Genomic DNA, 16,645 nt, shown 5'->3' on the forward strand with positions numbered 1-16,645 from the left:
TGGCCGTGCAGTGGCATGCAGCAGAGGTCGGCTTGGAGGTTAATCGTGACAGTGATGGTACAGTTGGATATGCCGCCACTGTCTGCTGTAAATAACGACTCTGCTGCATAGCCTGCACAAAAGCAGCATTGCAGGCCTGCATCACACTGAGCTGGAGATCAGGGCTAAGGTGTTCCGAAATGCTCTGCTCAATTTGATTGGAAAAATGATGAGCTGGCCTCTGGAGGTCGGCGTTCACTTGATCAAGGCTTTTGGTGACCTCCTGGATACAGCAATTCAAGAGGTTATGAGAAACATCCATTCGGTCACCTAAAGCCTTGATTTCTTCGTGTAAAACCGAGCTCAAGTGCAAAAACTCGGGCATGAGTGACCTGTCCAAAGCCCTCTGTCACTGCCGGGATGAGCCCAAAAAAAAGGATGCAGTGGAAGAGGACTGCGAAAGGGGAAGACCTGATGGGCCAGCTCCCTGGTCTCCAGTTAATGTGGAATGCCCACCTGCTGCTGCGCTGCTGTATGGCTGGGACGGGTCCGTGGCTGCCGGAAGAAGGACCGCTCCAGAACCTGGGCCGACAGTCGTGCTGTGTGTGCTGTGAAAAAAAGGAAACAGAACATTAATACCATAAAATAACCATACGCTAAATCCTGTGGAATTTTAAAATACAGATTATGTCAATACAATACAACCGAAAGCATGTGAGAAAAACCTACGTTCTCTGGACAAGGACCGGCCTTAGAAATGACAGCACGCGATGATACTTGTACAGTCTGATCCTTGCTCCTGAACCACTGGCAGCACGACTCTCTTGGCGCAGGTCCTTGTTCAAGCGGTCCTTCATGGAAAGCCAACGTGTTTTGACTTTGTCCACTGTTAAAAAAAAAACATTATGGTCAGGAAATGGAAGTTTTGCCGTTCGAAGACAACTGTGTGTGATGAGAGAAACTCCGGAGAGTTTCTTTCATCACACACAGTCAAGAGAGCACGGCAAAGGTCTCTGCTGCTTCATAGTGCAGTGCAATACTTACCAAATGCACTACGGACCCGTGGCGTGGCATTGTCCCATCCAACCGACAATTCTTGGGCCACCTTATTCCATAAACGGTGGAGCGTGGTGTTCATCGAATGCAGTGGATCCCAGCTGTCCCACAACGGAACTCGCTCATGGACCAGGGTTATTAGCAGGCCGTTGTCGATAAGGTCATTGTCCCGTCATGAGTAGTGTTGAGCGATACCTTCCGATATCAGAAAGCATCGGTATCGGATTGGATCGGCCGATATTCAAAAAATATCGGATATCGCCGATACCGATACCCGATCCCAATACAAGTCAATGGGACCAAAATATCGGAATTAAAATAAACCCTTTCTTTCCTTGTAGGTTCATTCTACATGAAGGAAAACAACTAAGAATAATGCAGGATGTATTTGGGGAGGTGGCGGAGACATTAAAGGCATAGAGGTTTAGCCCAATCAAATAGAATAGCAGGAATTTTAATTTTTTTTTTAAGACGTTCGGAGTTAAAAAGATATTGACTATGTTAAGATTTTTTTTATTTTGTCAGATATTGATGTTTCACTATTCCACGCCCTTCCCCTTCTTTTTTTTTACTTTTCCCACACTTTCATCTTCATCATCATCAGCATCTTTGACATCAACTTGTTCTTCACCTTATTCACCTTCTTCATCTTCTACATTTTTTTTATTACATATTCATATTCATTTTCTTCAACTATTATTATTATTCCTATTCAACTTCTGCATCATATTCTCATTTGTGACAGGCATTCCCGTAGTTGTTATCTATAAAAGTTTGAAGATTACACCTTCCGTTCTGCCTGTCACAAAAGTTACATTTGTCCGCGTTCAGTTTGGCCTGCAGCATCAGGCTTTATCCAGGGGCACCACGAGGAGGAACGGACTCACCCCCATACACTACTTAGTCTTCTTCTGCATATAATTTAGATAATATCTTTTGCTCTGATATTAAGTGTTATGCTTAATGTTCTTCTGCTTTTTGTTCTGCAGCCTCTTGTTCTTCTGCTTCTCGGTCTTCCATGTCGTCGTCTCCAGGGTCGTCGTCTCCAGGGTCGTCGTCTCCAGGGTTGTCGTCGTCTCCGCCGTCGTTGTCGTCATCGGGGTGGTCTTCAGGGTCGTCGTCTCCAGGGTCGTCGTCATCTCAGTGGTTGTCGTCTCTGGTGTAGTTGTCATCTTAGGGGTGGTCTTCCGGGTCGTCGTCTTTAGGGTCTTAACATAGTAACATAGTAACATAGTTAGTAAGGCTGAAAAAAGACATTTGTCCATCCAGTTCAGCCTATATTCCATCATAATAAATCCCCAGATCTACGTCCTTCTACAGAACCTAATAATTGTATGATACAATATTGTTCTGCTCCAGGAAGACATCCAGGCCTCTCTTGAACCCCTCGACTGAGTTCGCCATCACCACCTCCTCAGGCAAGCAATTCCAGATTCTCACTGCCCTAACAGTAAAGAATCCTCTTCTATGTTGGTGGAAAAACCTTCTCTCCTCCAGACACAAAGAATTCCACCTTGTGCCCGTCACCTTCCTTGGTATAAACAGATCCTCAGCGAGATATTTGTATTGTCCCCTTATATACTAATACATGGTTATTAGATCGCCCCTCAGTCATCTTTTTTCTAGACTAAATAATTCTAATTTCGCTAATCTATCTGGGTATTGTAGTTCTCCCATCCCCTTTATTAATTTTGTTGCCCTCCTTTGTACTCTCTCTAGTTCCATTATATCCTTCCTGAGCACCGGTGCCCAAAACTGGACACAGTACTCCATTTGCGGTCTAACTAGGGATTTGTACAGAGGCAGTATAATGCTCTCATCATGTGTATCAAGACCTCTTTTAATGCACCCCATGATCCTGTTTGCCTTGGCAGCTGCTGCCTGGCACTGGCTGCTCCAGGTAAGTTTATAATTAACTAGGATCCCCAAGTCCTTCTCCCTGTCAGATTTACCCAGTGGTTTCCCATTCAGTGTGTAATGGTGATATTGATTCCTTCTTCCCATGTGTATAACCTTACATTTATCATTGTTAAACCTCATCTGCCACCTTTCAGCCCAAGTTTCCAACTTATCCAGATCCATCTGTAGCAGAATACTATCTTCTCTTGTATTAACTGCTTTACATAGTTTTGTATCATCTGCAAATATCGATATTTTACTGTGTAAACCTTCTACCAGATCACTAATGAATATGTTGAAGAGAACAGGTCCCAATACTGACCCCTGCGGTGCCCCACTGGTCACAGCGACCCAGTTAGAGACTATACCATTTATAACCACCCTCTGCTTTCTATCACTAAGCCAGTTACTAACCCATTTACACACATTTTCCCCCAGACCAAGCATTCTCATTTTGTGTACCAACCTCTTGTGCGGCACGGTATCAAACGCTTTGGAAAAATCGAGATATACCACGTCCAATGACTCACCGTGGTCCAGCCTATAGCTTACCTCTTCATAAAAACTGATTAGATTGGTTTGACAGGAGTGATTTCTCATAAACCCATGCTGATATGGAGTTAAACAGTTATTCTCATTGAGATAATCCAGAATAACATCCCTCAGAAACCCTTCAAATATTTTACCAACAATAGAAGTTAGACTTACTGGCCTATAATTTCCAGGTTCACTTTTAGAGCCCTTTTTGAATATTGGCACCACATTTGCTATGTGCCAGTCCTGCGGAACAGACCCCGTCGCTATAGAGTCCCTAAAAATAAGAAATAATGGTTTATCTATTACATTACTCGTGGGTGTATGCTATCCGGACCTGGAGATTTATGTATTTTAATCTTATTTAGCCGGATTCGCACCTCTTCTTGGGTTAGATTGGTGACTTGAAAATGTAGCAGAAGGTACAAGAAGGCTGAGAAAATGCCGAGAACCAGCTGATGGAACTGGAACTCGGATGGCTACCCGAAGGTCCAAGAGCCAATGGAACTACCGAGGACCAGCTGACGTTACTGGAACCCGGTTACTAAGCAGGAGGTACCCGTGCTAAAAAGCACTACCAAGGACCGCCTGATGTTGGCGGAACTCGGATACCCAGAAGGAGGCACCTAAGCCAAATGCTCTACCCGGAACCAGCTGATGTTACTGGAACCAGGATGGGGAGCAGAAGGTACAAGAGCAAAAGACACTGCCGAGAACCAGCTGAGGGTACTGGAACCCGGATGGGTAGCCGAAGGTCCAAGAGCCAATGGAACTACCGAGGACCAGCTGACGTTACTGGAACCCGGTTACTAAGCAGGAGGTACCCATGCCTGAAAGCACTACCAAGGACCACCTGACATTGGTGGAACTCGGATATCCAGAAGGAGGCACCTAAGCCAAAGGCTCTGCCCGGAACCAGCTGACGGTACTGGAACCAGGATGGGGAGCAGAAGGTACAAGAGCAAAAGACACTGCCGAGAACCAGCTGACGGTACTGGAACCCGGATGCGTTGGCCAACTGTGCAAGAGCCAATGGCACGACCGAGGACCAACTGAGGGTGCTGGAACCTGGTTACAAAACTGTAGGTACCCGCGCTTAAAAGCACTACCAAGGACCGCCTGGCGTTGGCAGAACTCGGATACCCAGAAGGAGGCAAGTAAGCCAAAGGCTCTGCCCGGAACCAGCTGACGGTGCTGGAACCAGGATGTGGACCAGAAGGTCCACAGGAGAGGAGAGAACAGCTAGGCCGCGAGGCTGCCGCAGTTACCGAACACCAACAGTCCTACAGGGGGAGCTTGGCCTACTGGCACTACAGAACCAGCCTTGATTGCCAATTCCCGCAGCCCACATAGGAAGCTCCTAAGCTGGAGGCACCATGGAGTTGGCTAACCCGACCGCAACATGACGGGACAACGTATTAGCGTCTAAGTGACCTTGACACTACCCGGAACCAGCTGACGGTGCTGGACCCAGGCTGGGCACGAGGGAGTACCCGTGACAAAGACACTGCCGAGAACCAGCTGATGGTACTGGAACCCGGATGCGTTGCCTATTCAAGATTGTCTTCCTAGAGCCCCAACTAGCAGTGTTGGAGCAAAGGGTAAGCAGGGGGAGCAGAGTGTAGGCCGAAGCCTGCACTGGAGGCAGCTTTGTGTCTGCGTTGTGTTTGCAGGACACGTTGCTGGCTACACAGCGGGGGAACAGCTGGCGTTGCTGAACCCCACTGACACAATGGCGGGTGTTTTTCTCTGTGCAGCCTGCACTTCCAGGCACCAACTGGCGGTGTTAGAGCCCAGGGTCTGCAGGAGGAGCAGAGTGTAGGCCGAAGCCTAATTGAACCAATTTCAAAGGTAACCTTTAACCCACCCTCAGGTGTTACAATGTAGAAGAGCCACACCTTGTGCAGCAGTAATGCTCCACAAGTGAAAGGTTGCTCTTTAAATTTTGCTCATTGCACACGCTGAATGAAAGACGTACACAATTTTGCCCATTATACAGTAAAACTGTATTGGAGGCGTGACTTGTCTTTTTAAGGAGACGCAGCACAGGTGTCCAAAATAACGCCTTGGTGCATGGCGCAGCCTCCTGAGCATTGTAATTTGCTGTACAGGAGTCTGCGCTCTTGTTATCCCCTGGCCATGCGCTGTGAGCGCTGCCTGTCTTCTCACCTCATTTCATGTTGGCCGGTGCGGTTAGCGATGGCCAGGAATCCCAGACCCGCAGTGTCTTTTCATAAAGTCACACTGCAGGGCTGGGATTCATGGCCTTGTGCAGTAAATATGTTTGCCGCTCACTCATGTCCTTACACCTGCTTCAGACTGGGCGGCCTCAGCTGATCCCTTATCGCATGCCACGGCCATGAGGCCGCACAGTCTGAAGAAGGCGGAAGGAGATGAGTGAAGTCAGGCGAACATACGCACTGCACATGCCCATCAATCACACCCTCGCAGTCAAAATATATCAGACAACGAGGGACGTTGTGTCGGGCAGGGCGGACGCACAGGCACAGCCAGCCAACCAATGATGTCAGAAGACGGGCAATGCTACCAAGGGGGGGGGGGGGGCTGTGTGTCATTAAAAAGGAACATCACACCTCAGGGACACTGTAATGGTCTCTAATGAGACACATTTTGTAAGTGTTGCATTCCACGTAGGCAAGGAGAAAAAGTTAGCCACCTTGTACAAATGCAGCATTACTGCTGTACAAGGTGGCTGTTATACATAGAAACACCTGGGGGGGGTCAGGTTCCCTTTAATTTCAGTTCAGGTGCCTGTGTGGCGTTTGCAGGACATGTTGCCGGCTACACAGCAGGGGAAGAGCTGGCTTTGTTGAACCCCACTGACACATTGGCAGGTGTTTTTTTCTGTGCAGCTAGCACTTCCGGGCAACAACTGGCGGTGTTAGAGCCCAGGGTCAGCAGGAGGAGGAGAGGAGCAGAGTGTAGGCCGAAGCCTACACTAGTGGCAGCTTTTGGTGTGTTGTGCCAGCGTGGCTTGTGCTGGACACATTGCCGACTACACAGCAGGGGAACAGATGGCGTTGCGGAACCCCACTGACACATCAGCGAGTGTTTTTTCTGTGTAGACAACACTTCCAGGTGACAACTGACAGTGTTGAAACCCAGGGAATCAAAGAGGAGCAGAGTGTAGGCCGAAGCCTTTACTGGTGGCAGCTTTTGGTCTGTTGTGCCAGCGTGGCTTGTGCTGGACACGTTGCCGACTACACAGTAGGGGAACAGCTGGCGTTGCTGAACCCCACTGACACATTGGCTGGTGTTTTTCTCTGTGCAGCCAGCACTTCCGGGCCCCAACTGGCGTAGTTAGAGCCCAGGGTCTGCAGGAGGAGCAGAGTGTAGGCCGAAGCCTAGTAGAACCAATTTCAAAGGTAACCTTTAACCCCCCCTCAGGTGTTACAAAGTACAAGAGCCACACCTTGTGCAGCATTAATGCTGCACAAGTCAAAGGTTGCTCTATGAATTTTTCTACTTGCACACGCTGAATGAAACATGTACACAATTTAGATCATTATACAGTAAAACTGTATTGGAGGCGTGACTGACTTGCCTTTTTAAGGAGACGCAGAAGAGGTGTCAAAGTTTACACCTAGGTGGTGGGCGAAGACTCATAAGCGTCGTTATTTGCTGTACAGGAGTCTGCACTCTTGTGGTATCCCTTGGCAATGCCCTGTTAGCGCTGCCCGTCTTCTGACCTCATTTCATGTTGACCGTTGCTGTTAGCGATGCCCATGAATCCCAGACCCGCAGTGTCTTTTCAAAAACTCACACTGAGGGCCTTGGATTCATGGCCTTGTGCAGTAAATATGTTCGCCGCTCGCACATGTCCTTACACCTGCTTCAGACTGGGCGGCCTCCGCTGATCCCTTATCGCATGCCGCTGCCATGAGGCTGCACAGTCTGAAGAAGGAGGAAGGAGATGAGTGAAGACAGGCAAACAAATGCACTGCACATGCCCATCAATCACACCCTCGCAGTCAAAAAAAATAACACACCGAGGGGCGTTGTGTCGGGCTGGGCGGACGCACAGGCGCAGCCAGCCAACCAATGATGTCAGAAGATGGGCAGCACTACCAAGGGGGGTGCTGCGTGTCATTAAAAAGGAAAGTCACACCTCAGGGACAGTGTAATGGTCTCTAATGAGACACATTTTGTATGTGTTGAGTTCCACGTGGGCAAGGAGAAAAAGTTAGCCACCTTGTGCAAATGCAGCATTATTGCTGTACAAGGTGGCTGTTATACATAGAAACACCTGGGGGGGGCAGGTTCCCTTTAATTTCAGTTCAGGTGCCTGCGTGGCGTTTGCAGGACACGTTGCCGGCTACACAGCAGGGGAAGAGCTGGCGTTGCTGAACCCCACTGACACAATGGCAGGTGTTTTTCTCTGTGCAGCTAGCACATCCGGGCACCAACTGGCGGTGTTAGAGCCCAGGGTCAGCAGGAGGAGAGGAGCAGAGTGTAGGCCGAAGCCTGCACTGGTGGCAGCTTTAGGTCTGTTGTGTCTGCGTAATGGTGTTTGCAGGAAACGTTGCTGGCTACACAGCAGGGGAACAGCTGGCGTTGCGGAACCCCACTGACACATCAGCGAGTGTTTTTTCTGTGTTGACAACACTTCCAGGTGACAACTGACAGTGTTGAAACCCAGGGAATCAAAGAGGAGCAAAGTGTAGGCTGAAGCCTGCACTGGAGACAGGAAAATTTTTGTTATTGTGCCAGCGTGGCTTGTGCTGGACACGTTGCCGACTACACAGCAGAGGAACAGCTGGCGTGGCTGAACCCCAGTGACACATTGGCGGGTGTTTTTCTCTGTGCAGCTAGCACTTCCGGGCAACAACTGGCAGTGTTAGAGCCCAGGGTCTGCAGTAGGAGCAGAGTGTAAGCCGAAGCCTGCACTGGAGCAAGTTGAAAGGGAACCTTTAACCCCCCCCAGGCATTTGTTGCTGAAAGAGCCATATTGTACAGCAGTAATACTGCAAATGGAAAAAGGTGGCTCTTTAAATTATGCTCCTTGCAAACGCTGAACTACACACTCATATAATGTGTCCCCTCACACTGTTAAACCGTCCCGGAGGTGGGACTTTCTTTTGTAATATGACACAGCACAGCCATCATTCCAACCCCCTTGGTGCCGTGCGCCACCTCCTCAACGTTGTTTGATATTGTCACGGAGCTTCGTGCTGTAATGTTATCCCTTGGCCATGCACACTTAGCGGTGCCTGTCTTCTGACATCATTTAGGTGTCAGGGTGGCAGTGCCTGTGCGTCCAAGCTGCCCGAGATCCAACCTCACAGTGTCATCTAATGTAATCCCACTGCGGGCCTGGGATCCATGGGCATGCGCAGTGCATATCATTGCCTCTCACTCCCCTCCTTCCTGCTTCTTCAGACTGTGCGGCGTCACGGCCGTGGCATGCTATTAGGGATCAGCTGACGCCGCCTAGTCTGAAGAAGCGGGAAGAAGGGGAGTGAGAGGCTAGTATATGCACTGCGCATGGCCATGGATCCCAGGCCCACTGTGAGATCACATTAGACGACACTGCGAGGCGGGATTTCGGGCAGCGTGGACGCACAGGCGCAGCCAGGACGACAACAAATGATGTCAGAGGACCGGCAGCGCAAACTGTGCATGGCCAAGGGATAACATAACAGCGCAGGGTCCGTGACAGAATCAAACAATGCTAAGGAGGCGGCGCACGGAGCCAAGGGGGTAGGAATGACGTCTGTGCTGCGTCACATTACAAAGGAAAGTCCCACCTCCGGGACGGTTTGACGGTGTGAGGGGACACATTACATGAGTGTGTAGTTCAGCGTTTCCAAGGAGCATAATTTAAAGTGCTACCTTTTCCTTGTGCAGTATTAGTGCTGCACAAGATGGCTCTTTCAGTAACAAACGCCTGGGGGGGGGGGACAGGTTCCCTTACATTTTAGTTGTGCCAGCGTGGCGGTCGCATGACACGTTGCCGGATACACAGCTGGGGATCAGCTGACGTTACTGAACCCCAATAACAGAGGAGCGACTGTTGACTGTGCAGACAGCACTTCCAGGCACCAACTTGCGGTGTTAGAGCCCAGGGACAGCAGGAGGAGCAGATTGGAGTTATTGCCGCACACACAGCTGGGGATCAGCTGACGTTACTGAACCCCAATAACAGAGGAGCGACTGTTGACTGTGCAGACAGCACTTCCAGGCACCAACTGGCGGTGTTAGAGCCCAGGGACAGCAGGAGGAGCAGATTGGAGGTATTGCCGCACACACAACTGGGGATCTGCTGACGTTACTGAACCCCAATAACAGAGGAGCGACTGTTGACTGTGCAGACAGCACTTCCAGGCACCAACTGGCGGTGTTAGAGCCCAGGGACAGCAGGAGGAGCAGATTGGAGTTATTGCCGCACACACAGCTGGGGATCAGCTGACGTTACTGAACCACAATAACAGAGGAGCGACTGTTGACTGTGCGGACAGCACTTCCAGGCACCAACTGGCGGTGTTAGAGCCCAGGGACAGCACGAGTAGCAGAGGAACAGAGTGTAGACCGAAGCCTGATTGGAGCAAGTTGAAAGGGAACCTTTAACCCCCCAAGACGTTTGTAGCTGAAAAAGCCATCTTGTGCAGCACTAAGGATGCAAAAGGAAAAGGTTGCTCTTTTAATTATGCTCCTTGCAAACACAGAAGTAAACACTTAAAATGTGTCCCCTGATACCGTAAAACCGTCCCGGAGGTGGGAATTTCCTTCGTAATGGGACGCACCTCAGCTGTCATTCCTATCCCCCTTGGTGCCGTGCGCTGCCTCATTAGCGTTGTTTTAAGCTGTCACGGAGCCTGCGCTGTTATGTTATCCCTTGGCCATGCACACTTAGCGGTGCCCGTCTTCTGACATCATTTAGGTGTCAGGCTGTCAGTGCCTGTGCGTCCACGCTGCCCGAGATCCCACCTCGCAGTGTCGTCTAATGTAATCCCACTGCGGGCCTTGGATCCATGGGCATGCACAGTGCATATCCTCGACTCTCACTCCCCTCCTTCCCTCTTCTTCAGAGTGCTGACGGCACACAGTCTGAAGAAGGCGGAAGGAGATGAGCGAGAGCCTGAGGGGAAGATATGCACTGCGCATGCCCATGGATCCCAGGCCCGCAGTGTGATTCAATCAGAAGACACTGCGAGGCGGGATCTCGGGCAGCGCGGCCGCACAGGTGCAGCCAGCTTGACACCAAATTATGTCAGAAGACAGGCAGCGCAAATTGGGCATGGCCAAGGGATAACAGAACAGCGCAGGGTCCGTGACAGCTTAAAACAATGCTGAGGAGGCAGCGCACGGCACCAAGGGGGTAGGAATGACGGCTGTGCTGCGTCACATTACGAAGGAAAGTCCCACCTCCGGGACGGTATAACGGTATCAGTAAACACATTTTATAAGTGTTAAGTCCTGCGTGTGCAAGGAGCTAAACTAAAAGAGCTACCTTTTCCTTGTGCAGCATTACTGCTGCACAAAGTGGCTATTTCAGTAACAAACGCCGGGGGGGGGGGGGGACAGGTTCCCTTACATTTAGGTTGTTGTGCCAGCGTGGCGGTCGCAGGACACATTGCCGGCTACACAGCTGGGGATGAGCTGACGTTACTGAAACCCAATAACACTGGGTCGTATGTTTTCACTGTGCAGCCTGCACTTCTGAGCCGTAACTGGCCGTGTTGGAGCCCAGGATTTGCAGTTCAGGTGGTAGAAAGATGAACACATCAGGAGACCTGGATGACACCCAATTACTTAATCAGGCAGAGGAGTGGCAAATTCCTGCAAGATCCAGGCCTGGTTCATTTTCAGAAAAGTAAGCCGGTCAACGTTATCGGAGGATAGTCGCATGCGACGGTCTGTTAGTACACCAGGGCAAGCCAGCACCTCCAATGAATACTGGCTTAGCTCTAGCCATGTATCCAGCTTAGAGACCGAAAACTTGAAAGGGGAAGAGCCGTCTGGGAGTACAGTAAGAGGGCAAGACATGTAGTCTGACACCATCTGACGGAACCGTTGCCTCCTGCTGACTGGAGCCGCCAGTGATGGTGTAGAAATTTGGGGCAGGCACACAAAAGTTTGCCACAGTTGTGCCATACTGGTCTTGCCTTGGGCAGAGGCACAGCTTCTGCTCCCTCTTTGTGCAGAGCCTCCTCCACTGCCTCGACGCACTGAGCTGCTTTGTAAAGCACTAGCAGCAGTCCTCTCAGTTGGACTGGAGAAGATGATGGAATTCACCAGTGTGTTGTGGTACTCCCACATTTTACGCTCCCGGGTCAACGCTGGGATGAGGTTTTGGACATTGTCCCGGTAGCGAGGATCAAGGAGGGTGAACACCCAATAATCAGGCATGTTGAGAATGTGGTCGATGCGGCGGTCGTTTCTCAGGCACTGTAGCATGAAATCAACCATGTGCTGCAGACTGCCATCTGGCCCTGCTTGAGACATGATCTCTGCCCGCTCGTCATCACCCCACCCTCGCTGTACACACTAACCACTGGACAATTGTGTAACTCCCTCCTCTGGACGGAGCTCTTCCTCCTCCATTGACTCCTCCTCATCCTCCTTACAAAGTGTCCCCTGCCTACCCCTTTGTGAGGAACCACGTGGCGCTGACTCTCCAGAAGCTGATGGAAAAGGTGACGCCTCATCCTCCACCTCTTCCGCAACATCATCCCTTAACGCTTGCAGTGTTTGTTGAAGCAGGCAGATAAGGGGGACAGTCATGCTGAGTAGTGCATCATCTACACTTGCCATCTGCGTGGAATAATCGAAAGGATGCAAAACCTGCCAGACATCCTTCATAGTGGCCCACTCTATGGTTGTGAAGTCTGATCGGCGCTGACTGCGACTTCTTTGCGCCTGATGCAGCTGGTACTCCATTACTACTTGCTGCAGCTCACACAACCGCTCCAACATATGTAACGTGGAATTCCACCTGATAGGTAGGTCTCATATGATGCGGTGTTCCGGAAGGCGGAATCGGCACTGCAGAGCAGCAATGCGGGATCTTGCCAAGCTGGAACGCAGCAAGTGAGCACACTCTAGGCGGGCCTTGTGCAGCAGTGCATCAAGATCCGGATAGTCCCTCAGAAAACTCTGCACAACCAAATTGAGCACATGTGCCAGACATGGGATGTGAGTGAGGTTGCCAATGGCCAAAGCTGCCACCAGTTTTCGGCCATTGTCACACACTACCATTCCTGGCTGGAGATTCGCTGGCACAAACCACACATCGCTCTCCTGCTTGATGGCATTCCAGAGCTCCTGCGCTGTGTGGCTTCGATTCCCCAAAGAAACTAATTTCAAGACGGCTTGTTGACGTTTGGCCACGGCTGTGCTCATGTCGGTCGTAACAGGTAAACGTTCACGGGTCCATGTGGAGGTGGACTGTGACGGCTCCTGCAGCGATGATTCTGAGGAACTTGTGTATGAGGAGGAGTCAACGCGTACAGACTGGATTCCTGCAATCCTTGGAGTCCTGCGCCACTCGCACGATCTGTTCCTGGCTCAACAACATTAACCCAATGGGCAGTGAGGGATAGGTATCGCCCCTGTCCATGTTGACTGGTCCACGCATCGGTGGTGAGGTGGACCTTGCTAGTGACGGCGTTCAGTAGCGCGTGTTTTATGTGTTCCTCCACATGCTTGTGCAGGGCAGGGACAGCTTGCCTGCTGAAGTAAAAGCGGCTGGGCACCTTGTACTGTGGGACTGCCAATGCCATCAAGTCATGGAAGCTGTCAATCTCCACCAGCCTGAATGAGAGCATTTCCAGTGACAGAAGTTTGGCAATGCCTGCATTCAGAGCCTGTGCTCGGGGGTGGTTTGCCGAGAATGCCCGCCTTTTCTCCCATGCCTGTACTACCGATGGCTGTAGACTAGGCTGGGAGTGTGAGGATGACTGGAAATGTGGTGCTGTGGGTGGAATTACACTAGGTCTCTGGACAACAGTGCCAGAGGTTCTTCCATGGCGATCCTGGGAGGAAGCCAAACCAGCTGTGTGTGAGCTGGAGGAAGAGGCAACACGAGCTGAAGAGGTGGTAGCTGCCGCTGTTAGTTGGCCTAGGTCTTCAGTGTGTTTTTGTAACTCCACCGCGTGCCTGGTCCGGACATGTTTCCACATATTTGTGGTATTGAGGTTGCTGACACTTTTCCCTCTTTTGACTTTCTGATGACACAGCTTGCATTTGACAAGACAAATGTCATCTGCAACTGTGTCAAAAAAGGACCAGGCACTGCAACTCTTGGGAGCGCCCTTTTTGACTTTTGGAAGAGACAGGCTCCTAACGTGTGCCAAAGTGGAGGCTACAGGCTCCGCAGCCTTCCCCCTCCCTCTCCCTCTTTGGCCCGTTCGGGGAATCTCTTCCTCAGAGCTGCTCCCACCACCTTCCTGTTCCTCATGCCACGATGGGTCAAGGACCTCATCATCTCCACTACCCTCTGCCACCAACTGCTCCTCCTGGGTAGTCTCGGCAGCACAGTACGCACCAGAAAGCGGCACCTGAGTTTCAGCATCAGACGTGTACTGTGCTGTGGTCACCAGAGGCACTGGCTCACCCGCCTCTCCAGAGTCAGAGAGACAAAGCTGTTGGGCATCACTGCACACTGCCTCTTCTTCCATTTCTCCAATGCTGCTTGGCTGGCCCCCTATTTCCAAGCCAAGAGATTCAGAGAACAGAAGTAGAGATGGCTCCTGTCCTGGGCTCTCTGACTGCCTGGCCAATTTGGCAGGTGGTGAAGAGACAGATGGCTGCTCTCCAGTGGTCTGTGCCTGAGAGGATCTGGCACTAATTGAAGTCGATGCCGATGCGTTAGCTGCCATGCATCCGACAACGGCTTCAATTTGATCTTCACGCAGCAGCGGTGCACGGCGCTCTCCGACAAAGCTGCGCATGAAGGACTGTTCCCTGCTGAAACTGGGTGATGATGAGTCACCGATGCCCGCAGCAGGCACAGAATCACCACATCCTCTCCCTGCTCCTCTCCCTGCTCCGCGCCCACGCCCATGTGCCTTACTCCCTGCCCTCTTCATCTTGGTTGACAGATAAAGATAAGCAGAAAAGTACTAAGGCCTTAGTGTGCTTATTCCTGAAATGCTCCTCCTATCAGGTGTAAGAAACACTAATTTTGTAAAGTGTGGACTAGACTTTATTATTGATAAAATGTGTCCTACACAAGTGTTAAGTGGTGTTTGGTGAACTTTACTTTTTTTTTGTGCAGATCGGGCTACAGAGCGAGTTTAACTCACACGGGGACCGTGCAGACAGCCGTAAACGGCGCTGCAAGGCCCAAAAACACTCCTCTAGGTTATCCTATATAGTGTTTTTCCACAATTTAGCTGGAGATGGGTGGAAAGACACTAATAGGAAATTTTAGAAAAAATTTGCAGCAAGCTGCACTATGAGCAAAAAAGGACAAGTTATTTAACGGTATGAGGCAGTGACGCACCCTGAGCTGAATACAACCGACTGTGGCTGCACACAGACTGCAGGGCGAGCTGCGCTCACACGGAGACCGTGCAGACAACCGTAAACGGCGCTGCAAGGCCCAAAAACCCTCCTCTAGGTTATCCTATGTAGTGTTTTTCCACAATTTAGCTAGAGACAGGTGGAAAGACACTAATAGGAAATTTTAGAAAAAATGTGCAGCAGGCTGCACTATGAGCAAAAAAGGACAATGGATAGAACAGTATGAGGCAGTGTGAACCCCCCCGAGCTGAATACAACCGGGTATATGGCTGCACACAGACTACAGAGTGAGCTGCACACACACACACACACACAGAGACCTTGCAGAACGCTGTTAAAACAGCGCTGCAAGGCAAGAGCAAGGTGAACACACATCGTTTGCTAAATTAGCCTTGGAAAAGCGCAATAAAGCAATTCGCTATCTCAACTGGCCCTCAGTTAGAACACAGCATCCTGTCCCTAACTGAAATCACAGCAGAGTGAGCGCAAAATGGTGGCAGCGTTTTTTATAGTGCATCGTGACATCATTTCAGCAGCCAATCACAGCCTTGCCAGTAGTTACATGCCCACCATGCTAAACAGGATGTGCCCACACTTCCATTCATTCCTCATTGGCTGCTGCGTGCAGTTTTGAATTCTGGGAACTTCCGATTCCGGTATCCAATATGCGGGAAATATCGGAATTCGGCCGATACCCGATACTTGCGGTATCGGAATGCTCAACACTATTCGTGAGCCCTAAAAAATAAAGACAATCATTAAAGTTTGCTCAATCACAAAAGGAAAAGAAAGAGAACAGATGATGAGAAATGGCATGAATACGAAAGTAAACATACAAAAGGATTCCAGAAGAAAAAATTTAAGGAATACGAGTGGAAAGAAAGTAAGATTCAAGAATTTTACAATGAGGACAATCAGCCTTGTATACATACCCGCTGCCGTCTTCCCACCGAACCTTGACTCCGCTGCTCCTGCCCGGTCTGTGCCTCAGTAGAAGTGCTCTAAAAAAAGTAAAAATAAAATTTTCGCACATGTCGATTTGACAGTGAATACTTACCAATCTGACGAGGCAAACACTCACCTCACTGACGTTCTCCACTTCCGACTCACGTGGCTGGTATTCCTCCTCAGATGAAGACTCCACAGAAGACATTCTAATGCAGAGGTCCCCAACTCCAGTCCTCAAGGCCCACCAACAGGTCATGTTTTCAGGATTTCCTTAGTCTTGCCCAGGTAATAATTGCATCACCTGTGCAATGCAAAGGAAATCCTGAAAACATGACTTGTTGGTGGGCCTTGAGGACTGGAGTTGGGGACCTCTGTTCTAATGCATGTAGAAAGAAATCAATGGAAGAAATTAGGACATGTAGAGCCAAAAAAATAGAAAATAACGGCATTGGTTAGGATATACTCACATTGATCTGGGTCTTGTCCTCCAAAATGCGTCCAGCCAGTGTCCTGTCTTCTTGAGAGTCTGATGAGAATTGTCCTGAAACTTTCCCCAACCTCCCTTTTATCACCTTGTTGGTAGGGGGTGTCTTATCAGTGTCTAGACATGGTTATCTTAAAGGGAACCTGTCACCCTGAAAATCACGGGTGAGGTAAGCCCACCAGCATCAGGGGCTTATCTGCAGCATTCTGATGTTACCTGAAAGAGGAGAAAAAGACGTTAGATTATACTCACCCAGGG

The sequence above is a fragment of the Ranitomeya imitator genome, chromosome 1 (genome assembly GCF_032444005.1).
Source record: "Ranitomeya imitator isolate aRanImi1 chromosome 1, aRanImi1.pri, whole genome shotgun sequence".
Taxonomy (NCBI): domain Eukaryota; kingdom Metazoa; phylum Chordata; class Amphibia; order Anura; family Dendrobatidae; genus Ranitomeya; species Ranitomeya imitator.